At 38.6% G+C, this 12965-nt stretch overlaps 1 long non-coding RNA gene across 1 annotated transcript; it reads right to left on the bottom strand.

Moving 5' to 3' along the window:
* Positions 1–7975: 7975 nt before the first annotated feature.
* Positions 7976–10067, bottom strand: LOC120100558 (uncharacterized). The gene is made up of 2 exons (XR_005500390.2): positions 9884–10067; positions 7976–8569 (listed from the first exon to the last, which is right to left on the bottom strand). It is a non-coding gene; the product is annotated as an uncharacterized LOC120100558 (long non-coding RNA).
* Between the last annotated feature and the right edge of the window lie 2898 nt (positions 10068–12965).

Genomic DNA, 12965 nt, shown 5'->3' on the forward strand with positions numbered 1-12965 from the left:
TTTAAATAATTATTATAGTGTATTTTGTGAACTTTAGTTCAAGTATACTTGAAAACGTGAGTGTCAGATTCAATACTTCTGCTTCTCACCATCCTCAAGCTTCCAGTGCCAACTAGTGAGGAAATTTCTGGATCCTGAGAACTCACACCAGACTTTCCTAATCTTCTTAGCTCAAGGAATGAACAGAACCTGAAAACTTAGCCTAAACATTTGCCTTCTACCTGACTCTCAACTCTGACAGGTAAGGGGGTTCCCAGCAGCCCAAATACCTATCTATGATTTCAAATTTCCCCGAGCTCCTTGTGTTAACAGATATGTATCCAAAAGACAGAAAGATATGAAGAATTAATATTTTTAAAGCAAACATTGTACCAAAAGCAATCTATATGTTCAATACAGTGGATTATGTCTATATGCAGGTGAGGGCAGGCGAAAGATAAGGCAAGGCCTGTGATTGGCCAATGAGAAAGAAAGGCAGGGACAGAGCTTTTGTAAGTTGGGAGAGATGAGAAGGTAGAGGAAGAAACGAAGATAGAGGAGGAGAAGGATGACCTACCCCCGTGTGGCTTTAAATAGCCACAGGTAGATATGAATATCATAAAAGGGATGGATTATTACAGGACACTGTCTTGTCTAGGTGGGCAGTTTATATCAATAACAATTGAAGCTGAGTTTATTGTGTGGATGTTTTGTGGGGTGGGAATTTACTGTTACAAATCTAATAAATAAATTACAAGCTTATTGAGTTTTGATTTTAACAGGTTACTGGGAGTTGTGTCTATAACCACAGGGTGTAGATGCAGGATTGTGAACAGAGTTCACAGCAGAGAGGCAGAGGAGACCGCTGGGGCCAGAGAGTGCCCTGCGTTACTTATATTATTTATCACTACACAGTGCAATCCCAATCCTAGTATCAGAACCTTTTCCCAAAGACATTTAAAAACCAAAAAAGCTGTGTGTAGAAACACTGAAGGTCAAGAACAGACAAAGCAATCCCAGATGAAAGGAGTACAGTAGGAAGCAGGTCCACATTTGATACCAAACCATGCTAATAAAAACAGCAAAGACTGGCACAAAAAACAGACACATAGATTAGTGGACTAGAAGACTCGAAACTAGTAGTCCCCAAAACTACTGCTACAAGATCTTAGTAAATATGTCAAAAACATACGTTAGAGAAAAAACACCATCAACTGATAGTGCTGGGAAACATGTACTTAAACATTTACAAAAAGAAAACTAGGTCTTTCTCTCTCACCTCATACAAAAATAAACTACAATTAGATCAAAGATCTTGAAATAAGTTGTGACTGATAAAACTAAAACTACTAGGAAAAACCCTGAAGTAAACTTCAATTTATGGGCACAGGTTATGACTTTATGAGATAAATCAGTGTCTTAGTTAGGGTTTTACTGCTGTGGACAGACCACCAAGACCAAGGCAACTCTTAAAAGAACAGCATTTAATTGGGGCTGCTTACAGGTTCAGAGGTTCAGTCCATAATCATCAAGGCAGGAGCATGGCAGCATCCAGGCAGGCATGGTGCAGGAGGAGCTGAGAGTTCAACATTTTCATCTGAAGGCTGCTATTAGGAGACTCACTTCCAGGCATCTAGGGTGAGGGTCTTAAGCCCACACCCACAACGACATGCCTATTCCAACAAGGCCACACCTCCTAATATTGCCACCCCCGGCCCAAGCATATACAAACCATGACAATCAGCAATTGATAAATGGGATCTCATGAAACTAAAGTTTCTACACAGAAAAAGAAAATGTCAACTGAGTAATATGGCAACTCACAAAATGGGACAAAAATCTTTGCTAGATATACTAACAGAGGGTTAGTATCTACAATATTTAAGAGTTAAAATAAACAGAACACATAGAAAACAACACAGTTAAAAAAGTACCATAGATCTGAACAGGAAATTCTCAAAAGAAGAAATGCAAACAGTCAACACTTCAAAAGTATTTAGAATGGGGTGGGAGCTCTAGTTAAGGAGGGAGCAGGGAGATAAACACAGAAGAAGGGTGTAGGAAGATAAAATGACTGTAATTATGTCTGAAAACGCCATTAATAATCATATTATCTCTCTGCCTGAAAGAACCCATAAAACAAGTAAGTTGATGTATAAAATATACATGTTTAGTTTAAATGAAATTTTCCTATCTGGGCTGATAATCCTCCCTACAAATGCTGAAGACCTCTAACCAAGACCTCAACAGCAAGGCAGGTGTGTGTGTGTGTGTGTGTGTGTGTGTGTGTGTGTGTGTGTGTGTGTGTGTGTGTGTTGAGTTGTTGGTCAGAGTTGTCCAAGAGACTTCCAAAACAGTACAGGCTATTGACATTGCCTTTGGTTGTCCTCAGGAGGTAGAAAGAAGGTAAATCCCATTGCTAAACAGATGTGTACTTCATACACTGGACTCAGAGGCCTGGAACTGAGGCAAAAGCCTTGTCCCTGATGACTATCTTTCATTTACCAGAAGGTGACATTCAAGCTTCTAAGGAGGAGAGCAACCAACAGACCTACTCAACTATGGTGTTAACTATGAACCACAACAAGGACCAGCATGGCAAAATAACTCTGTTCAGTAATGGCATGTATACCTTATGGGAGGAAAATTTGTCAAATTGGATTTCGAACCCACTCAACAGGAAGGAGATCATGCCTGGCTATGAACTCTATCTAGTTCATAGATCTTGGAAGAGAATCTACAACCATCACTTTATGAAGCCAGAACAATGCTTAACTATATTCTAAATATTTGTCCTTATGACAACAGGTAAGTGTAGTTCTCATACCTCATTAAGGAAACCTCTCTTTACATCAGACAGATGCCACTATAGAAGAACCACAAACAATCAACCTGCAGAATTCTAGAGCTTATAGTTCCAATCAGCACATCTACAAAAGAAATCTGAAACCTAATGCTCAAAGATCGTCTTAGAAAAGGGGACAGAATAAGAACTAGAGGAAGAGAAGTTTGCAGTGAAATTGATATTCCTAGGAATTTCAGGAGCTTCAGCCATAAACTCTTGTACATATGACTATTTAAATATGTTACACAAGGCCAACAATAAAAGACATACTAAAGTGGTCAGAGAAAAGCCCAGGAGGCCTCAGCACTACACAAAATCTACACGCAACAACGAAGTGCTGAGAAAGGGAGAAAAGCACAAAATAATCTACTCCCAGATGGTCATCCCTGAAAAACACATGCACAAGTAAAATTATACAGCTGAACAGTTAGTGTTTGATATGTAGCAGTTATTGAAAATAGAGGTCATGAGCAGTGAATAAACTTGTTGGGGCGCCAGGGGAAGGGGAAGGTTGGACCCCTGGTGCAGGGGAATATGGGGGGGCAATAAAGTGGATATATAGAGGAAATTCCTGTATGTGGAGGAGGGAGAGGAGGGAATGGAGACTTACGGACAGGAAACCAGGAAGGAGAATAATGTTTGAATGTAAGTAAAGAAATATATCTAATAAAACATTAAAATAAAAAAGATGTATACTACAGTACTAAGCTCTAAAAAAAAAAGAATGACCATTTGATAAAAAGAAGTCTAGCAGTTTACTTATTTTTTAACTACATTGATGTCTAATATTTACCAATCACTATGCTGGCTTATAAAATCATATCAACAAACATTATAAAACTCCTATGTCTGTTAAGATTATGCTATCACCAGATACTTAGTAGGCAATAAATAGGTAAATTAGATTGTTTACCCATAGGTTATAGATGTCCAATGCAAAAGAACCAGGGAAGGTCTACTATGAATTTAAAGCAATGGTCTAGAGAACATGTCAAAAGATTGGGAGTAATAGTTTCTTCCCTCAAAGAATAAATAATTGAAGAAATAGAAAGCAAATGCCTACAAATAGAATAACCAACCTCCCCATATCATGTCTACATTGAGTATCAATAAGTAGCATACATATCAAATTTTAAAGGGTCTAAATGGAAAGATTGCTAAGCTTTTGAGTTGACACTTAGAGTTGACTTGAGTTAGAAGACCAATATTTTTCCGACTACAGATTGATTTTTTTCTCAATTGTCAGTCAATCAAATTCTTGATTTCTTTTTGGTGTCTATGCATTATAGCGAAGAACTTAAAACCTGAGCATTTTCGTTCATGAACTTGAAATTTGAGCTAGGATTTACAGAGATGGTTATAGTTGGTGTAAGTGGCACCACTTTAACGTTTCCTCACATACACCTGGCAATTGACAATAACTATCAACTGGGAAATAAACTGGGGCTATTGACTCTAATGGATAGATGCGCCCTTTTCAGATGTTTCTTGTATTCTTATAACATGATGGAAGTTTCTACAGACACATGCAGAGACAGAGCTAGAGAGGAGCCATATTGCTGCTTATGATGCAGCCTTGGGAATTATACAGTGCTGTATTTGTCTTCTTCCATGTATCAAGGCAACCATGAAGACGAGTCTAGTTTCTAAATGCTAGGGCAGAGGCTGAGGCTAACAGCTGTGTCTTAATGGAAATGGAACACATTTCCATATGAGAATGGAGACCAAGAATAGTTTTGTGTTGACTTTGAAAATATAATTTACTCTGCAGAGAAAGCATTTGACAAAATTCAACAGCCCTTCATGATAAAAGTCCTGGAAAGATCAAGAATTCAAGGCCCATACCCAAACATAGTAAAAGCAATATACAGCAAACCAGTAGCCAACATCAAACTAAATGGAGAGATACTTGAAGCAATTCCACTAAAATCAGGGACTAGACAAGGCTGCCCACTCTCTCCCTACTTATTCAATAGAGTCCTTGAAGTCCTGGACAGAGCAATCAGAGGTCAAAGGGATACAAATGGGAAGGGAAGAAATCAAAATATCACCATTTGCAGATGATATGATAGTGTACATAAGTGACCACAAAAGGCCCAAGAGAGAACTACTTAACCTGATAAACAACTTCAGCAAAGTGTCTGGGTATAAAATTAACTCAAACAAATCAGTATCCTTCCTCTACTCAAAACATAAACAGGCTGAGAAAGAAATTAGGGAAATGACACCACCCTTCACAACAGCTCCAATAATATAAAATATCTTGGCGTGACTTTAACCAAGCAAGTGAATGATCTATATGATAAGAACTTCAAGTCTCTGAACAAAGAAATTGAGGAAGATCTCAGAAGATGTAAAGATCTCCCATGCTCATGGATTGGCAGGATTAATGTAGTATAGATGGCATTTTGCCAAAAGCAATCTATAGATTCAGTGCAATCCCCATCAAAACTTCTATTCAATTCTTTATAGAGATAGAAAGAGCAATCTGCAAATTCATTTGGACTAACAAAAGAACAGGATACTGAAAACTACACTTAAAAATAAAAGAACTTGTGGGGGAATCACTATCCCTGACCTCAAGCAGTATTACAGAGCAATAGTGATAAAAACTGTATGGTATTGGTGCAGAGACAGGCAGATAGATCAGTGGAACAGAATTGAAGACACAGAAAAGAACTCACACACCTATGGTCACCTGATCTTTGACAAAGGAGCTAAAACCATCCAATGGAAGAAAGATAGCATTTTCAACAAATGGTGCTGGTTCAGCATGTAGAAGAATGCAGATCGATCCATTCTTATCACCCTGTACAAAACTTAACTCCAAGTGGATCAAGGACCTCCACATCAAACCAGATACACTCAAACTAACAGAAGAAAAAGTGGGGGAAGAGTCTCAAACACATGGGCACTGGGGAAAATTTCCTAAACAAAACACCAATGGCTTATGCTCTAAGATTAAGAATCGATAAATGGGACCTCATAAAACTGCAAAGCTTCTGAAAGGCAAAAGACACTGTCATTAGGACAAGACAGTAACCAACAGATTGGGAAAGGATCATTACCAATCCTACATCCAATAGAGGGCTAATATCCAAAATGTATGAAGAACTCAAGAAGTTAGACTCCAGAGAGCCAAATAACCCTATTAAAGATGGGGTACAGAGATAAACAAAACATTCTCAGCTGAAGATTATTGAATGGCCAAAAAGCACCTAAAGAAATGTGCAACATCCTTAGTCATCAGGGAAATACAAATCAAAACAACCCTGAGATTCCACCTCACACCAGTCAGAATGGCTAAGATCAAAAACTCCAGTGACAGCAGATGCTGGTGAGGATGTGGAGAAAGAGGAACACTCCTCCATTGTTGGTGGCATTGCAGACTGGTACAACCATTCTGGAAATCAGTCTGGAGGTTCCTCAGAAAATTGGACATTGAACTACCTGAGGACCCAGCTATACCTCTCTTGGGCATATACCCAAAAGATGCCCCAACATATAAAAAAGACACGTGCTCCACTATGTTTATAGCAGCCTTATTTATAATAGCCAGAAGCTGGAAAGAACCCAGATACTCTTCAACAGAGGAATGGATACAGAAAATGTGGTACATTTACATAATGGAATACTTCTCAGCTATCAAAAACAATGACTTTATGAAATTCATAGGCAAATGCATGGAACTGGAAAATATCATTCTGAGTGAGGTAACCCAATCACAAACAAACATACTTTGTGTGCACTCATTGATAAGTGGATATTAGCGCAAAAGCTCGAATTACCCAAGATGCAATCCTCAGACCACAGGAAGCTCAAGAAGGATGATCAAAATGTGGATGCTTCCACTCCTTCTTAAAAGGGGAAAAATATTCATAGGAGGGGACAAGGAAGCAAAGTTTAGAGCAGCGACTCAAGGAATGGCTATTTGAAGCCTCTCCACATGTGGCCCCTATATATACAGCCACCAAACTAGATAAGATTGATGAAGCTAAAAAATGCATGCTGAAAGGTACCAGATATAGATCTCTCCTGAGAGTCACATCCAGAGCATGTCCAATACAGAGGTAAACGCTAGCAGCAAACCACTGAACTGAGAGCAGGACCCCCTTGGGGGGAATTAGAGGAAGGACTGAAGAGTTGAAGGAACTTGCAACCCCATAAAAAGAACAATGCCACCCAACCAGAGCTTCCAGGGACTAAACCACTACCAAAAGACTATATACATGGACTGACCAAGGGCTCCAACTGCATATGTAGCAGAGAATAGCCTTGTTGGGGCACCAGTGGAAGGGGAAGCCCTTGGTCCTGCCAAGGTTGGACTCCCCAGGGCAGGGGAATATGGGGGGGTCAGTAAGGGGATGGTTGGGAGAATACCTGTATGGGGGAGGGGAAGGATTTGGGGGGCTTATGGACAGGAAACAGAGAAAGGGAATAACATTTGAAATGTAAGTAAAGAAATATATCTAATAAAAAAAGAAAATATAATTTAACAGTCTTTGAGCCACTTTTACAATTGTACCTAATTCTAGTAACAATAACCAATACCTTAAAGGATGAGTAAAATAAAATGTGTGCATTAGTAACCATCAAATAAACAATGAAAGATACTGTTTTTAGAAAGTCTGTGATGTTGACCTTTAGGCACCTAAAATGTTCTAAGGGTTTATTGGTCTGAGTACAAATAATTTACATAAGAATCTATGTCCAACTGTTTCTGGCAGGGACCCCTGATAAATAAGTGTCTATGAATTTCCGTAAAATACTTGATCTCATGTTCCACAGTGTTTCTGAAATGTCCTAGGATGCTATCTTGTATTTTTTTTCTACAGCATTCATGGTACTCCATTAGATAATTGTGCTCCTTGGCTAAACAGGGTAGCTTTATGCTGGGGGAAGCTCATAGTAGGAAGGATGCTGAAGCAGCTGCTCTGATGGAGGGCACTGTGCACTGTTTACCAGGAAGCCCCTAAAAGGATTGCTTGGATGTTTGCTCTGATCCCTATAGGAAAAATTTTACCAGTGCTCAGATTAAAATGGTAACTTCTAAATATTGCATAATTTTCTTTTCTCATTGTATCCAAACATACAATTTTTTAAAATTTGTTATTTGACAATCAGCAATAAAAGACCTGGTCGCACATTATGTGGTACATTTTAGTGTGTGATATTTTATACACAGGTACGCAAAATACATATGAGTCATGACTGGCATATGAGGCTGGTGCAGGCCTTATCTAATTAAAGTGAATGTCCGTGCTCATACAGCTAAGACATGACAATCAGGATTTGACTGCTGACATATTACATCTATAGCCATTGTCTTTATCTTCTGTGCTGGCCTCTATGCTGATTTGGTTATGATGTCCGTTGTCCATTTGAAAACATATCCAATATCCTCTTGGAAGGTTAGTCAATATGCTTTGCTCACAAACCAATGAAGCAACTGGCTGATAGACAATGTGATCTCTGTATTCTCAGAATATTATGCTGTACATGCGCAAATGGGTTTCCTCTCATCCATGTGTCTTACTCTCAGCATCCAGTATTTCTGTGCCTGGGGGCCTAAGGGATGAAAGCTGTGTGGTACTGAAAGAAGCCAAGTGACCAATAGAAGAAAGGCTTTCTTGTGCCATGGTGGAATAGGCGTGGCCTTGTTGGAGGAAGTGTGTCCCTGTGGAGGCAGGTTTTGAGGTCTTCTGTGCTCAAGCTACACCAAGTATAGCAGAGAGTCTTTGTTGCCTGTGGATCAAGATATAGAAGTGTCAGCTCCTTTTCCAGCACCATGTCTGCCTGGACACTGCCGAGCTTCCCACCATAGTGATAATGGACTAAATATCTAAAACTTCAAGACATTCCCAATTAAGTGTTTTCCTATATAAGAGTTGCCTTGGCCATGGTGTCTCTTCACGGCAACGAAAACCATAAGACAGTGTGCAATCATTACCCCCACTGCCAAAAATGCTTGAAATAAAGGCTGCATTGTAAATTTGTTTTCATTAATTATTAAAGAGTCTGAACCAGAAAAAATTATTTGTGTTGGAAGTCTGTGTGAATGCACTTTATTTTTATCCATTGTATTAATTAACATTTTTACAGTGCTGGGGATCTAACACATCCCTCATGAAAGCAAGCACTTACCATCCTCTCACATCTTCTATCCTAATACACTTATTTTTCCAATGATTAATGTTTATTAATTGTGTTATAATTGCTACTCTCCATGTAATATAAACAACATTGCAAGAGATTCCTGGTTCTAAGTTGTAATAGTGTTTACTATATTTAATTTTCTGGATACTTTTTCTATCCTGATTATTAAGAATCAGTTAAGAGGGAAAAAGTCAAATGTCATTTTACCACCCTGTTGTAGTTAAACCTGTTTTTTCCTCCTAGTCCCATGCTCCCAGAAATAAGACTCAGACCCAAAATATATTTACAAATACCTTAACCATATACCTATGCTCTACTCTGACTAGATCATAATTAAAATAACCCAATTATTTTAACCTACATTTTGCCACATTTTACCTGTCTTGCCACCACTTTTCAGCGACCCTCCTGACTTCTCTCCCCCAGAATTCTTTCTCCTCCCAGATGTTCCACCTCTATTTCCTGCCTAAGTCATTGGCCATATGCTTTTTAATTGACAGTTAATGCATCCATACAATACACAAGATATTCTCTCATCTCCACCATAGCTGTTCAATGCAACACTTCATGTCTTCTGTTGTTTTTAACCAATATAGTAGTTTTTCTGATAAGTGACTTCATATCACTGATAAAAATGTTCTAATTCTTTATCTTATGGCTGTATATTAAAACCTTGAATGAGCTAATTTTCTGAACATGTTGCCACATTGGTTTCGATCACATATTTGTTTCTGTTTAGCTCCAGATAGGGAACAAATACAAGGGAGGAGACCAGTCCCTGAGCATGGGAGATTGACCAGAGGGAAGAAGCCTATATAGAAATGTGTGTTTAGTAAGATGAAAGGCTCTCTTCTGAGTAGCAGGCTATAAAGAATCATGGTCTGCATAGTAAATGAAACTCACTTTCATCCTCACTGGACTAATAATCTTAACAGAAACTTAGGAGGGACCAAAGGATACAACTTCCTCTGTGCTATATAAGAAACATGAAACAATTTTAGCTGAACAGTTCTAAGTGATGTCATAATCTATGTTGCATTTCAAAACAATAGCTTGCAGTCAGCCTGGATCTGATGGTGTCTGGATGTTTAACTACCCAGTGAACAAGATTCTCTACATGATGATGTTTTCCTGACAGTAAACCAGCTAGAGAAGAGGGCATTGACTTGAATCAATTGTGAACAGAGGCAAAGTCTCATTCCATTCTGTCAAGACTTCTAATCTTAGTTCATATAACAGTGCTTAGTAGGCAAGCACTCTCTCTGTGAGCCCGCTTCATACCTGTTCTTAACAAGCACTGACATTTTTCTAAAAGAAGAATTAAAAAGAGTTCTTCACTGTGTGTCCCTAGCCTGGTAAAGACATTCAGCTATTGGCTTTGCTTTTGGACTTTGGATTTTATTGTCCTCTTTTCGTTGTGCCTTTGACCTACTATTTGAGTGAAATTGTGTATCATGCAAGAATAACTGTATTTCCTTTTGAATTTAAGCCTGCTCTCTATATTTCAAAATATCTTTCCTTAGTAAAGCATGGACTCCTCTCATTCTTCAAAATTTCATAAATTATAAGTATGCCATGAGAGTTTGTTGCTTGAATTTCTGCATCTTTAGAATTTAATAAGTCAAGCTCACAGGTAGTATGAAGAAAATATGAGGAGGATGGAGCTCAGAGATAAAGCAAATGCCTTAGTAATAGACAATGCCCCACTCTGTCCTTCCTTTCTGCATCTCTGGGCTGTAGATGAACTTTGGGCTGCTGTATGTTTCCCAATGAACTGTAATATAATCAAGAAGTATTGACTGTGGGCAGATTACTTGTTAAAAACACAAGAGCATTAAGAGCCAACGGCTCAAAGTAGGGATAACCTTTGGCCTACCCATGAAGTACAGGCTGTTTTTTATTTGTTCTGAATATGCTGAAGGTTCTCCTGGGCATCAAACTTTACATATTTCCAAGAAGTGATTTCCTAATGGTCTAGAACTTAGCTACCCACACTTCTCATTTACTACCGACACGTTAGTACACACCACATTCCCAGCTACAGGCTTATCACTACTCTGCATCTATACTCTCTCTCTCTCTCCTAACAGAGTTGCTATTTTCATGAACACTGGTATAACATGCAAAGCTAAAAAGAAATGTTTCTGCAACCCACGGAAATGAAAAGTTGGATTGGAAAATCTCAGAAACAGAACAATGGTGTTAAACTGGGAACTGGGATCCAGTTCTCAGTAGGGCTCCTTCTTGGAATTCTTGCAGTGTAGCCACAGATGGCCATTCACACTGATTGTGCAAAGCTCTTTCTTAAGGTATGGTTGAAACATCTGTGCTTGTGAAATGTGCTCCCCATTTGGCTCTTTCCATCATGTTTTAATTAATTACAAAGTTATAGCTTATAGGTATTTTCACAAGTATATATATATATATATATATATATATATATATATATATAAATAATACATACATATTAATTAATAATATATCTATATATTAATTATAAAATTTATGAGGATACTGTGACCAATACTTATACTTCCACAGCTATTACAATCTCATTAGAGTCTTTTTTATTGGACATTTTATGTATTGGCATTTCATATGTTCTCCCCTTTTGCTTCTTTCCCACCCTCCATCTCCCTGCTTCTTTGAAGATGTTCCCAATCCCATCTCAATACCCTGGCATTCCCCTACACTGGGCAAACAAGCCTTCACAGGACCAAGGGCTTCTCCTCCTATTGATACCAGGCAATGTTATCCTCTGCTACATATGTGGCTGGAGCCATGGATCCCTCCATGTGTACTCTTTGGTTGGTGGTTTAGTCCCTAGGAGGTCTGGTTGGTTGTATTGTTGTTTGTATGTGGTTGCAAACCCCTTCAGCTCCTTCAATACTTTTTCTAACTCCTCTGATGAGGATCCAGTTCTCAATTCAATGGTTGGCTGCTAGCACTTCCCTCTGTATTTGTTATGCTCTGGTAGAGTCTCTCAGGAGACAGTTATATCAAGCTCCTTTTAGCATGCACTTCTTGGCATCATCAATATTATCTGGGTTTGGTGGCTGTATGTATATGGGCTGGATCCCGAGGAGGGGCAGGATCTGCTCCAAACTTTGTCTCCATATGTCCTGCTATGAATATTTTTGTTCCCCCTTTCAAGAAGTACTAAAGCATCCACATTTTGGTCTTCCTTCTTTTTGAACTTCATATGGTCTGTGAATCTTTTCTTGGGTATTCCAAGCTTTTAGGCTAATGTCCACTCATCAGTGAGTACATGCCACACGTGTTCTTTTGTGACTGGGTTACGTCACGAAGGATGATATTTTCTAGTTCCATCCATTTGCCTATGAATTTCATGAAGTCATTGTTTTTAATAGCTGAGTAGTATTCCATTGTGTAAATGTACCATATTTTCTGTATCCATTCCTCTGTTGAAGGACATCTGGGTTCTTTCTGGCTATTATAAATGTGTTTGTTATGAACATAGTGGAGCATGTGTCTTTGTTATATGTTGGGGCATCTTTTGGGTATATACCCAGGAGAGGTATAGCTGGGTCCTCAGTTAGTACTATGTCCAATTTTCTGAGGAACCTCCAGACTGATTTTGAGAGGGCTTGTATCAGCTTGCAATCCTACCAACAATGGAGGAGTATTCCTCTTTCTCCACAGCCTCACCAGCATTTGTTGTCACCTGAGTTTTTATCTTAGTCATTTTGACTGGTGTGAGGTGGAATCTCAGGATTGTTTTGATTTGCATTTCCCTGATGACTAAGGATATTGAGCATTTCTTTAGGTGCTTCTCAGCCATTCAGTATTCCTCAGTTGAGAATTCTTCGTTTAGCTATATAGCTAATTTTTAATAGAATTATTTGGTTGTCTAGAGTCTAACTTCCTGAGTTCTTTGTATATATTAGATATTAGTCCTCTATCAGATGTAGGATTGGTAAAAATATTTTCCCAATCTGTTGATTGCAGTTTTGTCCTACTGACC

This window comes from Rattus norvegicus, chromosome 2 (assembly GCF_036323735.1).
Source record: "Rattus norvegicus strain BN/NHsdMcwi chromosome 2, GRCr8, whole genome shotgun sequence".
In the NCBI taxonomy this organism is placed as follows: Eukaryota; Metazoa; Chordata; class Mammalia; order Rodentia; family Muridae; genus Rattus; species Rattus norvegicus.